The sequence below is a fragment of the Enhydra lutris genome, unplaced genomic scaffold (genome assembly GCF_002288905.1).
Source record: "Enhydra lutris kenyoni isolate GAN:26980312 unplaced genomic scaffold, ASM228890v2 scaffoldscaffold52, whole genome shotgun sequence".
NCBI lineage: Eukaryota > Metazoa > Chordata > Mammalia > Carnivora > Mustelidae > Enhydra > Enhydra lutris.
Genome location: NW_019154136.1, coordinates 13,036,025 through 13,058,680, shown reverse-complemented (window position 1 = coordinate 13,058,680; position 22,656 = coordinate 13,036,025). Strand labels below are relative to the sequence as shown.

At 54.9% G+C, this 22,656-nt stretch overlaps 1 protein-coding gene across 3 annotated transcripts in view; it reads right to left on the bottom strand.

Annotated features, from left to right (window-relative positions):
- LOC111157187 (purinergic receptor P2Y8) overlaps positions 1–22,656 on the bottom strand; it is a 40,456-nt gene that overhangs the window by 2,850 nt on the left and 14,950 nt on the right. Inside the window, exon 1 of one of the 3 annotated variants that reach the window (XM_022518475.1) lies at positions 18,051–18,137. The exons of 1 other annotated variant lie outside the window; for it this stretch is intronic. The gene's annotated coding sequence lies outside the window, so the exon portion shown is untranslated. Of the gene's footprint in view, positions 1–844; positions 887–18,050; positions 18,138–22,656 lie in introns of those variants that run through there. One more of the 3 variants, XM_022518474.1, reaches the window with a different exon arrangement.

Genomic DNA, 22,656 nt, shown 5'->3' with positions numbered 1-22,656 from the left:
GTCCTCCTGCGTCACGGAGCTGAGCTAAGCGCGCTACATCCTGCAAAGGCGCAGGACTTGGACATTCGCTCCCGTCCTGCTACTGGGACGCGCAGGGAGCGTGCTGCAAGCTATGGCGCAGCGGCTTCATCGTTGGGGCCAGGAGGACGCGAGGAGAGGCACGCCAAGGGATTGGGGGGTTACAGACTTACGGAGGCGCAAACCGGGCTTCCGGCCGCGGAAGTTTCTTGGGGACCCCTGGAAAGTGGAGGAGGCGACCCCAGGCCCTCCTGACTTTCGCTGGTGCTCCACCTCGCCTCACGAGGGCGCTGTGTCGTCAGCACTAACCATCCCGGCATCTCCACCCGGGTCACCGGTTCCTGGCCTCGTGCTTTCTTCTGTTTCGAGCTTCGACACCCCGGGTCCGCTCACCTGCATCTGAGGCCCTAATCTTGGGGTGTCCACTGCAGGGGTGCGGGGAACTTTGGAGGCTCTGATGAGGGCTCTGGGAGGGCTCCACACAGACCAGGCAGGAAGTCCCCTGCTCCCTCACCAAAGGCCCCACAGCCCCCGCTCCCCATCCATTTAAGGGCATGGCCACGGGTGGAGGGACTAGTGCGCCCACTTGTCACACAGCTGTTTCACATCTCCGCTTCAAGGTAACAACACCCACGCGCTTGTCTCGAGATACAGCACGTATGCACCTGTCCCCGCGACCAGACACGCGCCCTCCGGTGTGGTTTCAAAGCCCCAGCGCCCTCCCAGCCTCCCAGGTCCAGGAAGCCAGATGCCCAGGAGGGCAGCCCTGTCCGGCTGGGGCAGACAGAGTGCCTGACTGGTGTCCACATTACCATCTGGGTCTTACCTCTGCTTTGTTCTCTAGATTTCTCAACTCAGGTCCTGTGCCTTTCCCCGGGCTATGGGCTGAGGCTGGGGGTGGGTTCCATAACAGTCAGAATATGTACCAAGAGGGGAGGACATGGCAAACTCCGAGCATTTTGCTTATCCAAGTTTTCCAGAAACAGGGATTTCGTTTCTTTATTGTGGTCCAGGACCAGGGGATCCCGGTCAGGCCCCGTCTATGCCCTGTCTGTGACCCAGGCCTGATCAGGCAGGGTTGATGGGGGTGGAGATCTGGCTGCGGGAGGTACAGGTTGTTTGTGCCATGGGTCCCCACTCATCCAGCTGGGCGTGCATGTGAGGGTGTCTGTGAAGGGGTTTCCTAGGTGCGGCTCTGGAGCCAAGCAGCTGTCTTGAAGTAAAGACATGATGCTCTGTCCTGCGGTGGGCCTCGTCTAATCAGGGGAAGGCCTGAAAAAGGAAACACTGAGGTTTCTGCGGGGTCAGGTCTCTCCTGAGTCTCCAGCCTGCCCCCCTACCTTGCAGATTCCAGGCTCACGAGCCCTGCCATCCTGGGAGCCCAATTCCTTGGTGTCAATTTTTTTTTTGTATCTCTATCTATACACGCATGTGTGTTTATACACATATATACACATACATGTTCTATTACATAGATTTACGCACATGTATGTGTATGCAACCATGTCCAATCGTGCATGCAATGCATTGTGTGTATTGTATACGTACCTGTATACGGACCCGTCCTATTACATGTTTATCCTGTTGCATGTGTATATGGTCCTTCTATAGCACATGAATCCTACTTCATAAAAATACACGCATGTATTCATACATGTACGCTATCCTATACGCATTGTATCGCATGTGCACACGCATGTGTTTTCTATTACATATATGTTTGCACCCACAATAGCTAGAGTACTTGCCCTGCTGCACATACGTGTATGCGTGTAGACACACACACACCATTGTGTACGCTCTGTGGCGTACACGTTTATATATACATGCACACATGCAGGGTGTCCTTTGACCTATATACACAGGTCTTCCTGCGTATATACACACACTTGAATGCATTCATGCACACGTATCCTCTCGTGTGTATATGTACGCACACACGTGTATATCCTGCGTATGCGTCCTACATGTACAGATGCTCACACCCCCACACACGTGTTCTGTGGCATGACGTCCCCTTGTGCATGTCCACATGAATGAAGGTGCTAAGCACAGATGTGTGTACATGCACATATACATGCACATGTGTACAGATGTAACCGTATGCGTACGTGATCGTATACATGCACGCAATGTGTGCACACGTGCGTACACGTGCATGCACATGTGTGTATTGTTTATATGAGCGCGTGCATGTTCTGTGGTGCACACACCCTACTGCGTTCATACACGTACATCTAGGTGATGTGCAGCCACAGATGGACATAGGTCTCCATCCTTTTGTGCCTGTTTCTCTGCAGAATGCTTGCGCATACAGGGGTGACGGACGGACCGCCGAGGGGCCTCATGGCGGCCGGGAGGTAACTATTAGCTGTTCCTTACATTTGTGCCGATTCTCATCTTAAGAGATTGTAGGCCCCTCACACGTGCTCCCACAGGCAGTGTCGTGGTGGGGCACCCGCTCCGGCCTCTGACCTCAATCCCCAGGTGTGTACCGAGGCCCAGCCCGTGCCCTGCTCCTTGTCAGGACACGGGTGCTGCTCCTGGGGGACGGGGTCTCCTCTGATGGTGCATTTGGCCCCAGGCGCCGTGCACAGCCCACAGGGACCTCGGCAATCAGGGTGCCTGCCCCACGCGGCCCGATCTCTGTCCCTCATTTGCATGAGGCTCAGACATCTGCTGCTTTCCACGACGGCCTCCCTGTTTGTCCTGGTGCAGACATTTTCTCTGATGAAAATCTGTGCATGCTGTGTCCTGGACACCCCTGCCCCTTGGAGCGTCCAGAGAGACACAGATGGAGACAGACCCAGGGGGATTCTCTGCAGACGGCGCTCTCGGCCCTGGAGGAACATTATGATGTGTGAGTGGAAGTGGGAGCCCCTTGCCACATCTTAGTTATCTGTGTCCATGTGTGCAACCGGGACCTGGCACCACGGGACCTGGTACCGAGAGACGTGGCTTGGCGTTGCAGACACCCGGGAACATGGGCTGGAATCCCCGCGGGGGACCCTGGAAACCCGCTCCCCTGCCCCCTTTGCAGCTGGTTTGCCTTTTAGGTTTCACAGCCTGATGGAGCGTGGTGGGAGGACCGAGGGCGAGCGGCTCTCCAGGAATCAGCCTGGAATATGGAAACCACATTGGACGCAGCAGGTGAGATCCGTCTCCCGCTGCTGCTGGAACTGAACTCGCGTTTCTTCTGCGGACCTCCCAGCCCGGGCTCTTCCGCTCCCACGGAGGAGTGTGCCACGCTGTACACCCCGCTGCTGGCCGCCCGTCCCTCGCACCCCTCCCTGAAAGTCGAGGTGCTTTCTTTGGTTTAAACAGTCTGGGGGGATTGCTTTGGTGGTTTCCTTCTCCCCTGCGCCCACCTGGACCGTATCTGGCTTCTCCACTTTCGAGTGCTGGAAAAATGCCGTCCAACGTTGAAAGTCAGGGGGAAAGAGAGCACTGTGGGTGCCTTTTCTGGGTTTCGGAGACAGTGCCTGCATGGGGCAGCCCGGCTTGGGGTCAGCTGAGGACGTTTAGTGGGGGCTCGAGGACACATCTTTAGGGTGCCTTCAGGGAGGGTGACATGTGATGCTGAGTTGACGGTGCAGCCGGCACACCATGGCTCCCTGGGGACATGGGGCTCTCTGCAGGCCGGAGGAGAGGGCCTCCTAGAACCTGTCCATCTACGAGAAATGAGTGTCGGTGAAGCCGTCCTGTCCGTCGGTGTGGTTCTGTGACAGTGGCTTGAGCTGACCCGTCCACTATACTGATGGCCTCAGACCATAGCTGCTGGCCGTGCCCCAGCTACACTGACGGCCTTAGTCCATTGCTGCTGGCCCCTCCACTCATTATACTGATGGCCCCAGGCCTTGGCGGCTGGCTCCTCCAACCATTATACTGATGGCCCCAGGCCATTGCGGCTGGTCCCTCCAGATGTAATGCTGATGGCCCCAGGCCATTGCTGCCGACCCCTCCAGCCATTATACTGATGGCCTCAGACCATTGCTGCTGGCTCCACCACCCATTATATTGGTGACTTCAGACCATTTCTGCTGGCCCCTCCAGTCACTGTACTGATGGCCTCAGGCCATTGCTGCTGGGCACACCACCTGTTATACTGATGGCCTCTGGCTGTTGCTGCTGGCCTCTCCAGCCATTATACTGATGGCCTCAGGCCGTTGCTGCCGGCCTCTCCAGCCATTATACTGATGGCCTCAGGCCATTGCTGCTGGCCTCTCCAGCCATTATACTGATGGCCTCAGGCCGTTGCTGCTGGCCCTGCTCACACTGTGATTGCACAGGAGCTCCTGTGACCCCATGGGTCACACCAACTCCTCTGCATGGCCGGCACCCATGGCACAGTGCCCCTCACCCATTCCGTGGTCCTGCCACCATGCCCGGAAGTGGTGAGGTAGGCAACAGGGTCACATCTTATAGACCTGGGCTCAGAGGTTGCAAGAGGGACTCGTTAGAGCAGGGGTTGGATGGGCCCAGTGCATGAGCCTCTCCACCAGGATACTGACCGATGGCCTCAGGCCTGTTCCGGTTTCTCTGTTCCAGCAAGGTGTTCTGGTTCTGACCGGTTCTGTCCTCAGGAGCCTGGGCCTGCTGCTACTGTGCAGAACGTCTCAAGTAACAATCAGTGGGTCTTTTCCTGGAAGCTGGACAGTGCCCCACAGGCGGAGGGCTTGGGACTCGGGCTCCTGCGGCCGAGGCCAGTTTCCCTGACCTTGGTGGCTTGTGGTCCAGATGTGGATTCCTGTTTGCTGTTCTGCAGGGGGCTGAGGCTGTGGACTGCCCTTTTGCACGATGTGGGGGCTCCTGAGAGCAGGGTGTGGGGCTCAGGGTGGCCTCTCGGTAGCTCAGGCCTCCCTCCCATGGACAGGATCCCCAAAGACGCTCTCGGCCCCTGGGGTGGGCCCTGCAACAAGGACACCAGCTAGTCTGGGTGTCGGCCGTTTTGTCCTAGGGGACGCCGTTCTGGGAGTGTCCACCAGCAGGACGTGCAGGGTCCATGTCTCAGAGAGGCCGGCACGCCGCCTTCAAAGCCTTTGCAGATCTCAACCCGCGGGCCTGAGCGGACGTTCTTCCTGCCTCGAGGTCTTGCCATCTGCCACCGGCATCCGGGAGGTTCTTTGAACTGGTTTATAAATGGCCCCGGGTTCCACGTTGAGCTCGGTGCTTTCTGCTCCTCTCAGGTCCGCTCAGGTGTGCGTTGCACGGTCACCCTGGGGCCACCTGGGTCCACGCGGGGTGTCAGGAGACAGAGGGATCCGTGGTCCTTGGGATCTCCAGGGGTGCCACGGAGGGACACACGTGGGGGAGGGCAGACACCCAGAACATGACGGGTGCAGAGCGTGAGTGAGGATGTTGCTGTGTGCTCGGGGGACGTGTGCATCCTGGAGACGTGTCCACTGCCCGTGAGCGGACGTCCTGGTGCCCACGAGGACAGGCAGGAAAGCACACGTTCAATGCAGGATGGTGCCGTGGTCTTCCCAGCATGGGGCGGCACGGGGGGAAACTGTTTCCTGTTCCGCTTACAGACCAAGGGACGTGGGCGTCCATTGTACCCCGTCCAGGTGGCCGCTTGTTATCGTGCGTATTTGCATGGTGTGCATCAGGGTGGAAAGCAGACGAGTGTGATGGGGGATGGCAGGAGCAGATGCTCCACAGTGCAGCCCCCTGTGCCCGTCGGCCCCCGCGTCCCCCGTGAGTCACCCCAGGAGGGCACTCAGCCCCGTCTGCGCTCCTCGAGCCCCGGCGGCGGCCCCCCTGGAGGCGTCTGGGCCGTGTGGCGGCCTGCTGAGCGCCACGGGTGATTAATAAAGAAATCAGCTCTGGCAGACCGGGCTGCTCTGAAACGCGCGCTTGTGGTTTGAACGGAGGTGTCATGAGAGAGACGCGGCCCGGGTGGCCCGTCGCCCTCCGCCTCCTAGGAAGCGCGGGCTGGTCCAAGGGCACGGCGGGCCACTGCTCTCCTCCCTGGGACGGCTCCTCACAGCTCTTCTGACATATGATTTACATATTGTCAAGTTCAGCCGTTTAAAGTGGACAGTTCTGTGGTTTCTGAAGACACTCAGAGATGTGCAAACGTCGGCGTAAAGCCGTCCCACGACATTCTGAGCGGCCCTAGGGGAAATCCTGCGCACCGCAGGACCATCGCCCCCGTTCCCGCCGGCCCCCGGCCCCACGCCTCCCTGATCTGAGACCCCGGGTGACCGTGCACCCAGTTCCTATCTCTGCGGACGAGCCTGTCGGGAACATTTCAGGGACGTGGGATCGCACTGTCTGTGGCTTTCGGCGTCTGCTTGACCATCGTGACTTCAAGTTCCATTCATGGGTCAGCAAGTGTTAGGACTTTGGTCCTTCTCATGGCTGAGTCCTGTTCCCCCCTGGGATGGACCCCCATGTGGTTTCTCTGTCCCTCCGTGGATGGACAGTTGGGTTGTTTCTGCTTTTTGGTGATTGTGAGCAATGTTATGGATTTTGCACCCAGCATCGGACTCCCCACTTGAAGGCTGAGCACGGGGGTCCTTCTGGGTCCCCGGCGTCTTCTCTCAGGGTCACAACTCCTGTTTCCTGCATGCTGGGGGCTGTCCCAGGTGCTGAGCTCACTGTGAGGACAGGAGGCCACAAGCCAGCCCCCGGCACTGTGGCCTGGTCTCCCTTCTGGGTGTCTTGGGCTTTTGTGGTGCTTTGTTATGGTGGCCCTGGGAGACTCTGACAGCCCCCACAAAATGCCACAGCTTTGGAGACATGGTGCTGTTGGAGAATGCAGATGGGAAGTGCCTTTTGTCACATAGGAGAACGTTTAGTCATCAGGCACACATGGGCTGAGCTCCTGGGATCCCTGCCTGGATGAGCATGGCATGGGCAAGGTTCTGCTTCTCTTGGGGTCTTGGTCACCAGACTCTGATCCTGGGCCGAGCCGAGCTTGGTGCAGCTGCCACCACACGTGGGAAGCACTGGTGCCTCGCAGCACGGAGAGTGCCCAGGGTGGTGTCCCCACCTGGACCTCCAGTCTCCTCCTCAACTGTTCTCTTCAGAGGCTTGCTGTGGTGTGGTGTGACCCAAGGAAGAGAAAACACATTGTAAGGTGTGCTGTGCTCTGTCAACGTTGTTAGCTAGGTCCGTTACTGCATGCGTGTCCTGGAGCAGTCCTAATAAGTGACCATGAGCGGGGGAGTTAAAGTCCCAAGGATGCATCCTCCCCCAGCTCTGGAGACCAGAAGTCTGACATCCAGGCGGGGCAGGGCTGCTGAGATCCGGGGGGGGCAGGACCACTGCAGGTGGGGCAGAGCCGAGCTCCCTCCAGAGGCGCCAGGAGAGGGTCCTTCCTGCCTCTTCCAGCTTTGGGGGCTCCAGGCATCCCTGGGCTGGTGGCCGCGTCCCTCCCAATCCTGCCTCCGTCCTCATGTGGCTTCTCCTCTGTGTCTGTGTCTCCTCTTCTGCATCTTATAAGGACCCCTGTCATTACATTTAGGGCCACCCTGATCAAGAATGAATGCATCTCGGATCCTTCATGAATCCCATCTGCAAAGACCGTATTTCCAGGCAAATCACATTCCTAGGTTCTGGGGGACATGTGTTTTGGGGACCCCCATTCAGCCCACTGCAGGAGGTGTCCAGGAGGAGAACATTCGTAAGAGCTGTTTGTAGCATTTCCTGGGTCCCCCGTCTTCAATTAACAAACAGAACCCATTAAGCATTCATCAGGACTGCCTTGTCTTGGGGTGTCACCAGCATGAGTGCCACCCCCCTGAGACCCTCCCTCTAGCCAGCTGCTGCTGACCCTCACTCCTCCCAGGGCAATGCTCCTGAGTACAGGGATATCCCTGCTAGTGCCGAGGGACCTCCTTGGAGACAGGACTCCGCAGGATGCCCAGCCTGCAGACATAGAGGAAGCAAGACTATGGTTTGTAATCTGACCATGACACCCAGAAGTTCTGGCCATTGACACATAAGCTCCAGGGAGCTGTGTACCCCATCACCAGCCTGGTCTGAGGGACTGCCTTCTTGCCCACAGCCCCAGGACGTGAGCAATGTTTGTGAAGCGACCCAGACAGGAAGCTGCATTGGGTTTTCTGGTCAACTGTGGGCAGCTCACCAAAGACACAAGAAAGTGAGTGGTTGCCATGGGCTGAGATGTGCCTCTCTCAAATTTGTATGTCGTCCCAATTCCCCATACCTCAGAATGTGACCTCAGTTAGAAATAGAGCCTGTGCAAGTTGTTAAATTAAGAAGAGGTATTTCTGGAGCAGGATGGGACCTGACTCCAGTACGCCTGGTGTCCTTACAGAAAGGAGACATTTGGACACAGGCAGGCACACGGGGAGGAGGCCACATGGAGATGGAGGCAGAGACAGAGACAGAGGTGATGTTCCTATAAGTCAAGGAACACCCAGGATTGCCAGCAACCACTTGAAGACAGAAGAGGTATGGAACAGACTCTCCCCGAGATGCTCTGGAGGGAACCAGTCCTGCTGGCACCTTGGTCTCAGACTCTGGTCCCCAGAGATAAGGGAGAATACATTTATCTTGTCTCAGCCCCCAGTTTGGGGTAATTTGATACAGAAAATTTCTGGGAAGCTAATACGCAAAAAAGGAGGGAAGGGGTTTCGTTGACACACTCCATCAAGCTAAAGAAATGATAGGAACCATGATCATTCTACATTAAAGAAAGGGAAGAGCCTCTAAGAAAAGATAAGGCATGGAAAGGGTAGGAGTCAAGGGAAACAGAGAGATGTGAGGAGCCACCAGCAGGTTCAGGAACTGCATGGAACAGGACAGAAACATTTTGATTATTGATTCAGAAAAAGGACAGGTCATCTAGATGGTACTGCGGGGGGGGGGGACAATATACATAACCTGGGGGTAAGGGTTCTCACCTGGGATACTTTGCTAGACCAGACATTTGATGACATCTGGAGACAATTTTGGTTGTCACCACTGGGTGGGGATGGGAATGATACTGCTGTCTGGTGTATGGAGACCAGAGGTGCTGCTCAACATCCTGCAGTCCATAGGACGTCCCACCCCAGGGTCATCTATCTATCTATCTATCCATCCATCTGACAATCCCAGTCTCCCTTCTTCTCTCCATCCATCCATCCATCCATCCATCCATCCATCCATCCATCCATCCATCCATATCATCCATCCATGCATCCATTCATACATATCATATCATCTATCATCTCTCTATGTATGTATGTATTGATCTATCCATCCATCCACCCATTTATCTATCCACCTGCCCATCTGTATCAGTTTATCTATCTGTTCATCCATTATGTATCATCTATCTATCATCCATCCATCCATCCATTCATCCATCATATCTATCATCCATCCATCCATCCCATGTTTATCAAAAACCCATCCATCCATCCATCCATCCATCCATCCATCCATCCATATCATCTATCTATCTATCATCTCTCTATGTATCTATGTATCAATCTATCTGTCCATCCACCCATTTATCTGTCCGTCTGCCCATCTGTATCAGTTTATCTATCTGTTCATCTGTTATCTACCATCTATCTATCATCCATCCATCCACCCATCAATGCATCATATCTATATATATCCATCCATCCATCTACTTATCCATCCATTTTCCCATCTGTCCGTCTGTACATCCATCCATCCATCCAGCCATCCATCCATCCTTGCCTTCCTTCCTCTCTCCCTCCATCCCTCCATCTATATCTTCTATATCTTCTATCGTTCATCTATCCATCCACCTACTCATCCATCCATCCACCCACCCAACTTTAAATTTTGTTGGTGGTGTTTCACGTTGCATTAACGTTTTATATCTTTATGCCACAAGATCTTTCCCATGATGTGTTCTGTATTTTTACACCTCACTTAGGTATACGCGACCTTCTATCTTTTCCATGCTGTAACTATAAAACATTCTCTCCCCTCTTTTTGGAGCACTTTCACAGTCTTTTAGTTTCTAATTGTCATCCTCAGGCTGTTGCCCAAGCTGTCTCATAATCGTCATGACAATCATGTCATCATGCCTGCTCTTAACCCAGGCCTGCTGTCTGCTGAGTGAATGTATGAGTGATGGGATCTAAGAAAACGCAATGTAAACTCAGAAAATAATGGTACCCGAGAAATCCCTGACCTCACTCACCCATTGGACCTTGACTGTTCCCCCAACTGGGGTTCCAAGCCATCGCCTTAATATGCCATGACTTGTGTGGGCTAGGGGAGAGATACCTCCAATCCTAACACCTCCTGACGAGATGTGGATGTTGACCAACTGCTCTGAGAGTTGATCTAGAGGGACAAAAGATGAGAATAATCAACACGGTAGAGGTTGGAGGGCTGACTAACACGAGTGGGATTCATGACCTCCTATAAAGCTACGGCAATGAAGACAGCACGGTATTAGCCGAACAATGGACCCATGGGATGGCACGAGAGCCCAGGAACAGCCCCGTAAGTATAGTCAACTGAACTTTGACAAAAAAGGCAAGGGCAATAACCTGAAGCAAAGATAATTTCTTCAACAGATGCTACTAGAACAACTGGACATCCATATACAAAACCCCAAAAAACAAACAAACCAACAAACCCCCCCGCAAAACCTCAAAAACTAAGAATCTAGATACAGACTCAAAAGAACTCAAAGGGGGGTCACAGACCTTTGTGTAAAATGTGAAAACTATAAAACATCTACAAATTAACATGGAACAAAATCTAGATAACCTTGGACATGGGGATCACTTCTTAGATCGCCAAAGGCACGATGCATGAAAAAATAATGGATACGTCGGAATTCATCAAACTTAAAAACTTCCACTCTGGAAAAGACAATGTTGGGAGCACATGAATACAAGCCATAGAGTGAGAGAAGGTGTCTGCCAGAGACATAGCTAAAAAATATGTATATTTGTATAAACACACACACACACACACACACACACACACACACACATCTATATATCTGAAATTCACAAAGAATTGTTAAAACTCAACTACATGAGAACAACCAGCCCCATGTGAACCATGGGCTAAAGGTCGGAACCCATAGCTCACCAAAGAAGACATAGGAATGTCCTGGAAGCCTACTGAAAGGTCCCACCCATGGTGTGTCATCAGGGAAATGCACGTTAGCCCCACAATGCGATGCCACGAGACAGGTATCGAAATGACTGGGGTCTAAAAACACTGCCAACAGCAAAGTCTGGTAAGGCTGGGGAACAGTTCTCCGTCCACAAGGGGCCTTTCTAAGTGGGCGTTTGCATCACCAGGGGCCTCCTGGCCACCTTGCACCTGTCACTGTGTCTTCAAGGGTGACAGGGTACTGCCAATACCTCCACGGTTCAAGGTCCCGGATCTCTGCAGACCCGAGTCTCACGTTACTGCTGCATCGCCTCTGAGTGAACAGTGTGTTCTCAGACTTCAGAGAGAGGGGCTGAGCCGCAGTCATGGGCACAGCTGGTGGGTGAGGCTGGCGGTGGAAGATGGGGGGCCGTCCGTCTGCTCAGATCACAGTGCAAGAACTCTTCCCGCTAAGCACACATGGGCACGTGATGGTCTTATCGCTCTGCGTTCTATTTCCCTCTGCATTGCACAACCCAGGTGCGCTGTAAATTGTGGGTGATTTGCATGCCATTGTCTGTCTAAACGCCGGTGGGGTGCATGCAGATTTTAATCGCCACCTCCTGCGAGACGGCAGCCGTGTTCGCGGTTCCTTGCCTCCTGTGTCTTTTTCCTAGAGTGGGACACAAGCAAAGGGCTCCCTGGCCAACCAGAGACCAGAATCTCTAAAATGCAACAAGCCCCTTGCTTTCTGTTTGCATTACATGGTTGGTGGTTGTTGTCGGTTCTTTTTTTTTTTTTTCCATTTTTCAAGCCGCACCCCCTACGCACATGTTCCTGAGCAGTTCCGTCTGAGGGGCGCCTGCCAAAGCAGGCTCCGTCTGTGAGGCAGGAAGTGACCACAGGCATGCATTAATTAACGTGAACAGCCATTCTGTGAAAGAAAACCCAGCCGGTCTGGGGGTTGGGGACCTGCCGGGAAGTAACAGCTTGCAGAAGGCACATAACAGGAATTTCAGGCCCCTCCACCACGACGGAACCAGAACGGCGTGAATACGTTGGAGAGATTTGCATAAGTAGTGGAAGCAGAGAGGGGTGAGCGGGTCCACAAGTAATGAACTAAAGCTCTCCTCCGCTCAAAGACCATGATTCAGATCTCTTCTCTAGGTGAATAGATTGAGAGTTGAATCACCATGGGGTTCGTGGTGCCCGTCCACTTTCTACCAACGTGTTCTGCAAAGCTGCCAAAGCGAAAATGGTCCAAGGAACGTCTGAGGAGAAGCCAAGGCATCGTGATGGTCTCACAACTGCTTGAACTTGATGGGCACTTTCCCTCGTCCTCTTGATTGAAACCCCCAGGGATGGGAGCCCTTCAGTGGGACATGCCCCGGGTATGCACATTTCCCTGCTTTCCAGATGGTGTTTAAGTCTCTTTCTTGTTGATGGGAAGAACTCCCCTAACATGCTAATGAAGACAGACAGAGGTCATGCATCTCCAGGTCATGCCAGGAAAGGCTTGGGGTCCAGAGAAGGGTCTTTTAAAAAAGGAGCTATGTATGTGTGCAGATCAATACATAGATAATAGAGACACGGATATGGCTGATGGAGTATAAGGTTAGACAGATTGGCAAATGGATGATAGATACAGTTCGATGGATGGATGCATAGACAGAAGATTGATGGGTGGTAGACAAATAGATAGATGGTAGATACATATATGGGTAGGTAGATACATGATAGATGATAGATAGATGATACATCATGGATACACAGATAAGGAGATACAGGTGAGCAGATGGATAGATAAATGGATGGATGGATAGACAGACTGATACATGATAGATAGATTGATAAATAGAAAACAGATAGATGTAGGATGGATGGATGGATGGATGGATGGATGGATGGATGGATGACTGATGGATGGATAGATAAATAACAGATAGATAGATACATATATATGGATAGATGCATAGATGGATGGATGGATGGATGAATGATGGGTGGAAGGATAGATAACAGATAGATATATATGGATGGATGGATAGATGGATGGATGGATGATCGATGGATGGGTGATGGATGGATGGATGATGGGTAGATGGACAGGTAGATGGATAGATGATAGATGGATGGATAGATAGGTAGATATACATAGATGGACAGATGGATGGATGGATGAGAGATAGATGGACAGATGGATAGAAAGATGATGGATGGATGATGGGGACAGGTAGATGTGTAGATGATAGATACAGATGGATAGGTGGAGGGATGGTTTAGATACATGGATGAGAACGGGAAGCACATTTGCCTCAAATATTTCCCTTTGTTTGCCTTGTTTCAATGCACAATTCATGATCTTGCTCAAGAAAGACCTTGCTTATTAACTGAAACTTATCTACTCCAAGGCCCCATCCACAGTTAAAATTGATATGAAGTTAGATGTTTACTTTATTGTTTCATCAAAGAGACAGTGTCTTGAAATGAATGAAAGGAAAACTGGTGACTTGGGGGAGGGGGAAATCCCCTAAATGGACCCATTTACATTTTTTTCCATGTGAAATTGATGGCGTGCCCTACAGTGTGTCCATGGAGGCATGATGGCCTGGTGATGATCAGCCTAGCCTTGGTGGGGGTGGGGGGTTGGTTAGCAAGATCTGAGTTCAAGTCCCAGCTCCTTTAGTGGGAGATGGATGGCCCCATCCAGGGACCTCCCTCTGTGAGCCCAGTTTCCACCATGGGAGATGGGACAGTATTGCTTTCCTATGACTATGAGAACACATGACCACAAATTGGGGACTTAAAACAATGGAAACTTTCTCTGTCCCAGCTCTGGAGGCCAAAAGTCCTGAATGAAGGCTGGTTCCTTCTGAAGGAGGCTACAATGAACATGTGAGTTCTTCCTCAAGTAGGATGGTGAACCGTGCATTGAAACGAGGCAATAGAGGGGGGAATATGCCTTGTGATGTTCCCACTCACTATCTAGACTGTCCATGCACCTATCCATTTATATCTGTTATCTATCTATCTATCTATCTATCTATCTATCTATCTATCCATCCATCTATCTATCATCTATCTATCTCTATCCATCCATCCATCACCCATCCATCCACCCACCCACCCATTCATCCATCCATCCACCCACCCAGCTATGTGTCTGTGTATCTATGCATCCATCTCCACCCACCCATCATTCATCAGTTTATCTATCCATCTATTGATCTATATATCTACCATCTATCATCTTATTATCTATCATATCCATCCATCCTTCCATCTATCCATCCATCCATCCTTCCATCTATCCATCCATCCATCCATCCTTCCATCCATTATCTGTTCAGCTACATGTATCCATTTATCTATCATCTATCTTATCTATCATCTACCTATCTCTACCCATCCATCCATCATCCATTCATCCATCCAACCACCCATCCATTCATCCATCCATCCACCCACCCAATCTATGTGTCTGTGTATCTATGTATCCATCTCTATCCACCCATCATTCATCATTCTATCTATCCATCCATCTATCTATCATCTTATTATCTATCATATCCATCCATCCATCCATCCATCCATCCCTCCATTTATCTGTTCATCTATATGTGTCTGTTCATCTCTCTGTCTCTCACTTCGCAGTTCTGTCCCAGGTAAACCCCAAGAGAAACGAAGATACACGTCCACACACAAGCATGTACACGCATGTGCATAACAGCACTATTCAAAGCAGCCAGACAGTAGAGACAACCCAAATTTCTATTGACAGGTGGATGCAGAAGCAGAAGACGGTCCATGCATACAACAGAATATTACTCAACCATGAAAAAGGAGTGACGTTCCAACACCTGCCACCACGTAATCGGACCTTGAAACACGATGCTCCCGGAGAGACACAGACACCAAAGGCCACATTCTGTGTGACTCCATTTACATGACACATCCAGAATGGGAAACCCACAGAGAGAAAGCCGATTGCTGGTCCCTTGGGGCTGCACAGAAAGCGCGGGAAGGAACTGCACTGTGGGGTTGGGGTCTCCTTGTGGGGCAACGAGAGTGTTCTGGAACCAGGTAGAGGCAGTGGTCGCATGAGATTGTGAATGGACCAAACGCCCCCTGAATTATTTACTTGCTTGTGTGCTATGTGAATTATATGTCCATAAAAAGGAAGGCCTCAGGGACCCCGGCGGGAGAAAACCTGAAGACGTTTCTGCTGAACTTCCCCACGTCCTACCGGGCTCTCACGCCCTCCTGTCCTCCTGGCTCCTGCTCACCCCACCTTCTGAGACTTCCCTCCTTTTTCTCCAGCGTCCCCACCCTTCGGGTCACTGGTGGGGTGTCTGGAGCCGGCCACCCACGTCTGCTGGCCTGTGGTTGCCGTGGCCCTTTGCACCCGCAGTGGGACCTGGGTAAGGAGGAAGGGGTGACAACAGCCACCTTCACTCATGACATAACACTTTTCCCGGGAAGCCGGCGTTTGTGGGTTCAGGGTTCCCAGGGGCTCCTACTGTTTCCATTTCCTTCTGTCCCAAGGCCGCAGACAGTTTCTCTCTCGCTCACATCCCAGGGGGGACGGGAAGGCTTGGGCCGAGCAACCCCAAGCCCTCGGACCATGTCTGCGGTGTTCCTGGGTGAGCCCTGCTCCTGCCCTGGGTCCAGCTGTCCCATCTCAGCATCTGCTGTCCCTGTGTCTGGGGCCACGCTGTGTGCTGAGGAGCAGAGGGGGCTGGCCCGAGACCATGGCCTGCACCACGTATGACCAGCCATGGTTTTCCCTCATGCAGGGAGCTGTCCTCACTGGAGACTGTTGGCCGTGATCCCCCAGGTAAGTTCACACCTGCTGTTTGGGGCTGTGAGTCTCGAGCGTGGGCACACGTCAGAACATGGGGACAGAAGAGAGAGAGGGTGTTGGCAGCGTCCCCTGTCTGGGGAGCCCCCCAGGAGCCTCTTGGTTCACGCGGAAGCAGAATGGCTTGGCCGAGCCCGCCTGCTCCCCGAGTGCCCCCATCATGACCCGTCCGTGTGTCTGCCGATGCGGTCCCTCACCCCTTGGACTGGCAGAGGCCTGGAGGATCGCGCCCACATTGCTGGTCTTTGCCCGCCGACCAGCAAGCACCCAGGCCTCTCGGAGCGGCCGCACGCATCGCAGGGCAGGGCACCGTGACCGCTGGCTGGGGTCGGTGAGGACTGCAGTCCTACAGGCCAGGCCCGGGAGACGCGCAGCTCTGTCCTGTGTTTAGACCCGGACACAAGGGCGACCTCCTGCAATGCAGACGGAGGGAGTGAACGGCACACGGAGGTCCCCGTCCGCGCACAGAGAGGGATGCACGGGCGCATGGATGAGCGAGAGGAGGGATGGAGGACGGAGGACGCGGTCCATAAAGGGCAGCGTGAACATGTGGACGCGTGAACGGAAGGAAGGAGGGGTCGGTGCACATGTTCGCCCAGAGCCCCTCCTGCCCCCTGGGGCTCCTGCCCTGGCTCCTCGGACATGGCCTGCCGTCCCGCTGACAGAGCAGCCTGCCCTGTCTGCTCCCCCGTGCTGTCCCCTGCAGTGTCCAACCCCTGCCCGTCTACTGCTGTCCCCTGCAGTGTCCAGCTCCCCCCTGCTGTCCCCCTGCTGCAGCAGAGCCTGGTGTCCAGCCCCCTTTCCTCCCCTGCAGTCAGTGCCACTCTGAGCTTTGTGGTCCACAAGACTGTGCGTCCCACACGTGCGAGATGCGGCCCAAGCGTGTCCCGCCCCAGAGTCCCATCACTGCGTTCCTGGGGACTTCCCCAAGACTTAGCCTCATCTGACCCTGGTATGAGCAACACAACCATCAAGACAGGCTGGTCCCTTTGAGTTCTGCTTTCCAAAGAAGGGGTTCAGCGTGCCAGGGAATCTCTTTCCTTGCACATAGGGCAAGCAGACTTCCTCAAGAGACCCTAAACCCACAGTCGAGGGGTGGGGGGAGCCGAAGAAGGCAGAGCTGAAATAGCGGACGGGAGAGAGAGAGCAAGAGAGAGCAGGAGCTGACAACATTTACACTCCTGGATCCAGCCGTGCCTGAAGCTGTCCTGAAATCCCTAACTACCCAGTTAGACCATTTCCACCTTGAGTCAAGTGTCTCTTGTGTGCCACCCCAAGAGCTGTTCCTCACCCATTAGGAGCCGACGTGCCCCCCACCCCGTTGGGGGACAGAATGGCAGAGGAGGCGGATTTGAGCCGGGGACACCGCGGCTCCTGCCTCAGCCGACACACAGTCATTCCACGGTAGCCCCACACACCGGCGCCTGCCTTGTCGGAGGTCACAGAGTCCCTGCACAGAACCCTGGCGACAGGGGCCCGCACGGCCGTCAGCCCTTCGTCCATGTCAACGACAACACCTACAAACCGAGAACAACAGGCCTCCCCGCCTGTGAAACCGTAACCAAAAAAAGAAAAGAAAAAGAAAGCACTGAAGGCAGGTGTGCAGCTCCAACGTCATCCCAGGGACGTTGGGATGACACGTCTCCGGGATGAGACGTTGAAGACGGCGAGCTCGCGTGTCGGGAGGGACGGAGCGGCCTTGGTGACGGGACTAGACCACAGTGGCCGGCGGAGGGACACGGGGCGCCGGCGAGGGGAGTTGCGCTAAAACGCACGAGACGCTGAGCCGTTGCCTGGTTTGCGCGTCCCGAGATGTGCAAGGACGAGGGGTTTCTGCGGAGCCCTGACCTGCGGGCCCTCCACCCGAGGCCTGGGACCCTGCGGCAGGCTCTGCGTTCACCCCGTGCACCCCATAAATCGTGGGTAGGACACTGGGGCGGCCAAGGTTCTGACAGCCCACGCCCCCAAGGGAGCGGACCACCAGCCCCGCGGTCCAGCAGCATCTTTAGGTGGACGGCGGCATCCCCTCGCCTGGGGTCTGCCCTGCCTCTCCGGGGTGCAGGGGGCCCTCGGCGCGACCCAGGCTTGCGTGCCCCCCTCCTCGGGTCCCGTGACTTACAGCGACGGTCCTGGACGAGCTGTCCCCGCGGAGCTGGTCTGACCGGTGCGCGGTGGGGACCCTTAACGCTGGTGCACAGGCGACTGTCCCTTCAGAGAAAGGACCCCGTGGCGGTTCATCCGCGCCAACCCCCCCCCCCCAGCAAAGTCGACACGGTCCCCGGCCCCCCAGGGGACCCAGCCGCCTGCTCCTAACGGCAACCCGTCATCTGCAGATTTAATTAAACACACAAAGGTTGTGAAAGGTTCCTCTTTTTCACAGCGGGCTCCCGCGCAGGGAGGGGGCAGGGCGCCGTCCGTCCGTGCTGGGGATTTCACAGATTTTTTCAAAGTTTACATTAAAAAAAATGGTATTTATAAAACAACAACAACAACAACAAAAATCTTCGCCAGAACGTAGTCAGGGCTCGACTTGCGGAGGCTGAGTTGGTGGTGAGGACAGGGGACACGTTGCCGTGTGGTTTCCTCTGGATACATTTTATACCATTTTGTTTTACTTTGTAAACAGCTGTTCACGGTAATGATCCCAACCCTCACTCCCACGGCTTGTTAGTGCCAAGGAAGCTGCTGGACTATGGTCCATTTTCTGAGATTTTTCCCATTATGAGCTGAATTGTGTGCCTCCCCCCCCCACCTCACACACCCGAACCCTTACCCCCAGGAACTCAGAATGTCAGTGTATTTGCACACGGGGTCTTTAAGGAGGTAAAGTCTGGATCTCACACTCCCAGCCTCAGCCCTGCCTGGGTCTCAGCCTCCCAGCCTCAGCCCTGCCTGGGTCTCAGCCTCCCAGCCTCAGCCCTGCCTGGGTCTCAGCCTCCCAGTCTCAGCCCTGCCTGGGTCTCAGCCTCCCAGCCTCAGCCCTACCTGGGTCTCTTTGGGACTGGGGTTTTGAACAGAAGCAGGCATTCTAGGTATCGCAGAAGCATATGACGGACGCACGGACGGAAGGACACGCGCTTGCAATCTGGCCATCCACCCTCCAGAACCCTGAAAACCATTCCCGGGGCAGCGGACCTTGCGTTGTGGCTCCGTGGCTTGGTTGGAAGTTGACTTGTGATGCTGCAGAAGGAGCAGAGCCATGGGAAGGGATTCTGCAGCTTTGGTTGGGAGAGTCCCCCAAGAGGGCCCCCCACCTGGGCTGCAGCCCCCTAGATGGATACATCATGATGGCTGGTGCTGCCCCCTCCTGACACTTGTTTGCTCCCTCTTCCAGCCCTTCCCATGGCCCCAGAACCCTCCTCCTGGGGTCTTCGCCCGCTGCCATTCTGCAGAGGAACAGACAGGGAGGACGGCCCCTCAGCTCAGTATGCCCCGCGAGCGGCGGCCTGAGGCCTCGTGCATGAAGCCAGAGGACGCATGTCATGCAACACTACTGAACCCTTGATCACGGCTTCCCCAAAAGCTTTGCCCTATTAGTGTTTTAGGAACGAAGCCCCTGGAGACCCCTGCCCCAGGGATGGACGGTGATTATTTACCATTTCCTATTTTCAGAGTCTGTCGTTCCCGTCGCAAAACGCATGGGGAAATCCGGCTGGGAGAGACGTGTGTGCGGGGCGAGTTCCCCGCAGGGACGCCGTGGCTGGACCCAGCTCCTGGAGCCCTGTGTCCATTGCCTCGGGGTCTTTCCCCCCACCTGCAAAGCCTGCTGTGCATCCTTGTGTCTCCTGCCTAATGTCCTCTATTCTGCTGCTGTTTTGCATGCCAAAGGACCCTTCCTGCCTTGGACCCACCCCTACGGGACAGCCCCGGGTCACCCGCCCACCTCCATCCCGCTCCACCGATGACCAGCCTTCACGCCATCGGCAAACCCCAACCTCCTGTTTGCAAAGCCAACAACAGGGCATACGCCCAGGGTCTGAGGAATCGGACGTGGACCTGTTTGGGACTGGGATCAGGGGTCTGTCTTCCTCGGGGCAGAGGGCTTGCAGAATTCATTTCTGGATCCCCACCGCTGGGTCGGATACGCGTCCGTGATGGTTGGAGGTGAGTGTGCATAGGGGTGTGTGTGTAGCAGAGAGAGAGGGTGCGGGGCTGAGCTCAGGCATGTCTCCCAACGCTGGATACCTCCTGGGTCTGGTGAGGCTTTGAGAGGCCACCGTGAGGACGATGAGGGGAAAATAGGCAGGTAGGACCCAGGGGAGCAGCAGGAACTAAGCAGAGCTGTGGTAGGGGGTGAGCGTCTTGGGGTCATAGCGAGAAGCAGGAAGGACACAGAGCTTAGGAGCGTTTGAGGCTAGCGGGGGAGAACCAGCCACCGTTTCCCTACGGCCTGGGCTTGGGGTCTAGCCTGCCTACATTCCCTCGACTTTGTAGGACCAGAGATGGGGCTTACAGTCCTGTGCAAAGAGCACAGGGATGTCCCAGCCCTGCATGGGCTCGTCCTCAGTAATCACTTGGCTTGTGTTCCCGTTTCGAGGACGGGTCCTAACGCTGCTGTGGTCGCGGGGGCGCCGAGGGTCCTGCCCTCGCTCCTTCTGGGGATCGCCGCATCGTATGGCAGCTCTGTGCAAGCGCTTGGGCACGTGATGAGCAGAACGAGGTTCCCGCACACGGAGGCTTGAAGATGCAGGACGGCGGCACCCGCGCGGACACGGACGGACCTTGAGGACGCGGAGCTCGGTGACATCAGCCGGTCACCGGAGGACAAATCCTATGTCACTCCACATACAGCGGGACCCCAGAGCCATCAGACGCACAGGTGGTGGGTGCCCGGGGCTTGGGGGAGAGGACCTGGCGTGAGTGTCTCATGGGGACAGACTTCCAGCTTTGCAAGATGAAAACGTCCTTGAGGGACGCCCGGGTGGCTCCGTCGGTGAAGCATCTGCTTTGGGATCAGGTCCTGGGATCAAGTCCCGCGTCGGGCTCCCTGCTCAGAGGAGAGTCTGCTTCTCACTCTCCAGCTCCCCCTGCTTGTGCTCTCTCTCTCTCCCCCAAACAAACAAATAATCTTTAAACATTTAAAAAAAAAAAAGGATTTAGGGAGCAGCATCGAGCTTATACACAGCAGGATGCCATGGTGCGTGTAGAGATCGGCTGAGAAGGCAGGTCTCCTACGAAGCCTTCTTACCACACACACACAAATGAAACAAAAAAATAAAATAAGTTAAAAAATGCTATGGGTTTTTTTTTTTGTTTTTTTGTTTTTTTTTAGGGTTAGGAGCAGCTTGGAGTTCCCAGATCAAAGCAGGGTGCCAGGGGACAGCTGAGGCTACGGTGACATGAGCAGGTGTCACCCAGCGCTGGCCTCCCAGAACAGCGTCACCACCGACCTCCACACCCCGGAGTCTGGTCCTCCCAGGGGCCAGCATGGGTTCCCAGCTGTGAGCACCAACTCTCCCAGTTAGTGGGGTCCCCGATGGCTTCCCGGGAAGAGGGATTTTTAGGGCGAAGCTGGGAGAGTCCCCGGCAGCACACTGAGCTGGACACCCCCGTGAGTGGGACGTTGGAGACCCACATGCACACACACACATGAACAAGGAGGGAAGTGATCCCTGTGCAGAGCCTGGGCGCGGTTCCAAGCTTCCGGCCCCCTCGACGCTGAGGTAAAAGTCTCAGTTCTGTCCTGTGGGAGGTGGGGATTTTCAACCCTTTTCACCGGCCCGGGGCTGCGCAGGGCCCCGTCGTGGCTGAGGGTGCGTGTGCTGGGGCTGGCTGAGTTCCTGGGGCCTCCTCTGCTCGCATGCCTTGGCGGGGGGTTTGCACAGTGATTCCCGGGACGAGATGGCAGGAGGCGGAGATGTGGGAGCCTGGAGGACATGGGCAGCATCCCTGGGAGGGATGTTCAGACCTTTGTCCATGTTTCTGTTTGGCTTTCCCGCCTGTGTTTGGATGTCAAGCCCTGTCTAGGGTTGTGGTGGCTGGAACGGTGTCCCCAAGGGCAGACTGAAAGGGAGTGGGTTTATGCATCCTTGTTCTCTGCTGCTCTGAGCTCGGCTCCCCTCCCTCCCCCACTGCGAACTCTGCGTTGGGGATTCTGACAATTGGCCAGGGACTGGCCCCACCTGGGGCTGCTTCCTCTTTGCACTCACCTTCAGGGGCACAAGGTTTCCCTCTGACGTGCCCTGCTGAGGGCTCTGTGCCTGCTGTTCTGTCCACCTCTTGTCCCCAAGCGGCCCTTTTCCCCTCCCCGCCCCTGGCCGTACAGGAACGAGACCACGCTGACTGCCTCCACCAAGCCAGCAAACCCTGCTTTGTGGCCTGCCATGGTGTGGGGGGAGGCAGACAGGAAACGTGACCCCAAAAGGATATGTCTGCATCCTGACCCCCGGAGCCTGGGAATGGAGATTTCTTGGGGGGAATTGGGTCTTTGCAGATGTGATTAAATGAAGGATCTGACGTGAGACCATCCTGGATGAGGTTGTCCTTCTACATCCAGTGATGGGGTCCTTGTAAGATTTAGAGGACAAGAGACACAGACAGAGGAGAAGCTACGTGAGGACAGAGGCAGAGATGAGAGGGACACGGCCACTAGCCCAGAGACACCTGGAGCCCCAGAAGCTGGAAGAGGCAGGAAGGACCCTCCCCTGGAGCCTCAGGAGGGAGCAGGGCCCTGCCCCGCCTGGATCTCAGCATCCCTGCCCTGCCTGGATCTCAGACTTCTGGCC